Below are 3,639 nucleotides of genomic sequence, written 5' to 3'. Positions count from 1 at the left end.
TAAATCCTGGGGTTTTGGTCTAGACTTGGGGTACCCGAGCGGACAACTGGGGCCGAAGAGGGGGCGACGTACTAGGAGCACTAAAGTCTTCCCGGCCTTGTCGCTTGCCCAGCCTCGCTCTATTTGGTATAATTTCTACAGAAAAGCGGGCTACGCGAACGTATGCACCATTTTCAGAAGACTCAGAGGGGTGGCGTAAGAAGATAATTATATACAATTCAACAATATTAAAGCGGTAAACAGATAACATTTAGCACAAAAAGGTTCACTGAATACAGTAATATCAACGATAAATAAAGCCAAGTAAAAATCATGAAACAAGCTCGAATTCTTGAACCCTGAACCAGAAGTTCTGGGTTCTTGTCCCCAGCAGAGTCGCCAGAGCTGTCACACCTCCTTTTTCCTACACCCCGAAAAGGGCATAATAAAGGGAGTTTTTCCAATTAAAGGACAATCGAAATGGGATTTGTTATTAAAAGATTCAGAGCCGCCACTTGGGATAATTAATGGTGTCCCAAGTCACCGGTTCGAATCCCGAATCGAGGAAAAGGTTGACTCTGTATTACAATCCGCTAACCAGAAATTCGGGTAAGGAATTCTGTTAACCCGGGAGAAGGTGTTAGGCACTCCCGAGTTTTGTTGTTTTAGCACGGTCGCTTTGATCATACTTGGCTTAAACAAATTGTCTAGTTACTGAATTTAGAACCTATGTGCAATTATCTTTTACCGCTTTTAAATTAAGAAACATTATCTTGAAACGGGTCACGCGTACGTGTACCCATTTTCTTGGTGCATAAAAATTATGTCACGCGGACGTGTCCACAATCAATAACGTCTTATTATTATTAAGAAAGTTCAGCCAAAGTTGCGCGAACGCATACTCCGGTTTTGTTTTTAAAATCGTAATTATGTTACGCGAACGTATACACAATCACAATGGTGTTTTAAACGGCCCTAAAGTCTTTTTTACGAATATTAATCAACTTTAATATCTAGGTTATGAAATTAATACGAGGGCCATAAACTATTTATATTGTTTGATATGGCGCACCTCAATTAATCCAAAGAGGCTTAGGCAAATGATTAAAAGGCATAGGCAATTATTGAATCAAATTCACCAAACCAGATTAAACTAAATAGTATGAGGAATTGGGCCAGTTAAGCAAAACGCATAGTGCAAGGTTTACCATTTTCTAAGTCCAACTGCCTTTCGAGATTCTGGGCCCAAATTGAGCCCAAATTCTTAACGTGAGATGAATGTCCAAAGACACATCTCCAGGCAGACTGAGCAGGCCATAACTTGCGTCAAATGGGCCATCATCAGGTCCCAAACTCAAACTCAGCTTCTAAGCCCAGATCGGTTAACCAACAAACTGATTTTGATTAAAAGCAAAGTGAGACTAAACTAACAATTATTCCTGAACCTTAACTAATTCACACAAATTGCCCAATTAAAAATCTATTGCCATTTTTAGCATGTATTAGCCAAATCTGCTTATGGAAGAGAATATCCAATGATCCGAATTAATGAGCTACTGGCTCGAGAAGCAAGCACATGTATCAACAACATGTCATTTTCTTTGCAAGAGACCTCACCATCCAAAGCTCAATGAACTCAGAACCCCCCTTTTTTAAAAAAAAAACAAAGCTGAAGGTCATAGACTCAATATCGAATCTATGCTAATGCAAACAACCATGATTAACAAGTGAAACATGTATTGACAAATCTCACCACCATCCAATAACTAATATGCCCAGGAAACTTTGAACATTATTAACAACACATGTCCAGAGGTGACTCATAAGGAAAATAAAACTGTTCATGACTTGGGACCCCATTTGATTGGCTATTTCAGAATGTTATTCAAACACAACACATATGCCATATCATCTTAAATGAATCATAAACAAGATAGCTCTAATGCAGTCTCTCGCACTTAGATTCCATAATGAAATGTGAGATACAATTAGTGACTCATTTAACACATACTGCATAAGGTCTAAAATATTCTGAATCACCTACACTTCCACAAAACCATATTCAATCCTAAAGTAAACATATAGCATGTAGGAAGAACATGAATCAGAAGAAATTCATAAAGGAAATGAAACTAAGCTATGGACCATTAGACTACTATTAAAACATCAGAATTCTGTTTCCATTTCAATCGTCAGTTTGAGTATCACATTGTATGAGTCTCAGGAATGTGTACCTGGAAATAAAGGGAAAAAACAAAGGGGGTGAAGGGTCAGTAATCAGCAACACCAGATCGGGAACCAATCAACACCAATGAAATAGTGAACTTCCACAACAAACCAACCAGCTCTTTTTAAAAACTCTAAATCAGACCATCTTTTATCCCGTATGAGTCAAAGATAATTTCAGAAATCAGAAAACACCTCAAGAACCAAAGAAACACTCCAATGGAACAGTGATTTTTTTTTGAAAATTTTAGTTGTTTTTTATTTTTCTCCATTTTATGCCTTCAAAATCTCTTACTGCCGTTTTTCAATTCTCTAGATCTGATCCCCTCAAAGTCTCTCTTACACCTCAAGTAACATTGCCTTTATAGGCAAGCCATTACGGCAGCCTAAAAGAAATTAAACTTGCATTTGAACCCTTTTCCAATTTTGGTTTTAGCTCCCATACACCTAATGCAAATTTCAGAATTTCAAAACTAGTCCCAAACCCCCTTTCCTTGAAGCTTCCTAAGGTTGTTACCAAAATATTTTCTGTGCTAATTACCCAGACTACCCCTACAAACCCCTAAAATTTCTCAGTGTTTCAATTCAAAATCGGGGCTAATTCCCTCTTTTGGGCCTCTGATTTTCAGAGCCCAACTTAAATCACAATCAAGGGTCACAAATTTGAGGGGCTAATCGGAACTGCCCAAAAGAAAACCAGAAAAACCTTAAAAAATAAAGCCCAATAGAAAAAGAAAGGGAAACGAACTACTTAGAACTAAACAAATAGAATCAAAACAAACAATTAAACTTGCTATTAATCTAACTATGCAACATAACATTTAACCAAGAAAAAGAAAAAGAAACGGAAAGTCAGAAGAGATGAAGAGCGGAATGAACGACGAAGAAAACAAAGCGAGAATTGAAATACCTAAACAAGAAGTAGACGGACCATGGCTTTGAACAGGCCTCCTTATTTCGATTTTGACCGAAATGGGTTTCAATCATGTGTTCTCAAATGAAAACACATGAATAAAACCAATTCCGACTTCAAATCTTCAAAACAGGCCGCTGATTTAAGTTTTGGAAATTTAGGGTTTGAGTCTTTGATCTAATATTCGAGAAATTCCAGGGGGATTTGAAGCAAACGGAGTGGGGATTTGAGATGAGGGGAGTGAAGTGGTTCTAGGGTGTAATTTTGGTGATGATTGGGGTGGTCTATGGCGTCGCCGCCGGCCTGAGACGGTGGGGAAATAAGGGCGGCGGGTTAAGGTCTCCTGGGTTTTGAGGGAGATGAGAGATGGGGGGTTCTGAGGGGGCGGGGTCCGATTTCGGACAATTATATAGCCTAAGGGAATCAGTTCTCGATCGCCCGATCAAAGAACATCGACGACCCAGATTGCAAGGCCCTCAAACGGGGTCGTTTGGTTAAGTGGGGGGAACCGGACCGGGTCA

This window comes from Nicotiana attenuata, unplaced genomic scaffold (genome assembly GCF_001879085.1).
Source record: "Nicotiana attenuata strain UT unplaced genomic scaffold, NIATTr2, whole genome shotgun sequence".
NCBI classification, from domain to species: domain Eukaryota; kingdom Viridiplantae; phylum Streptophyta; class Magnoliopsida; order Solanales; family Solanaceae; genus Nicotiana; species Nicotiana attenuata.
This window is presented reverse-complemented; position numbering follows the sequence as displayed.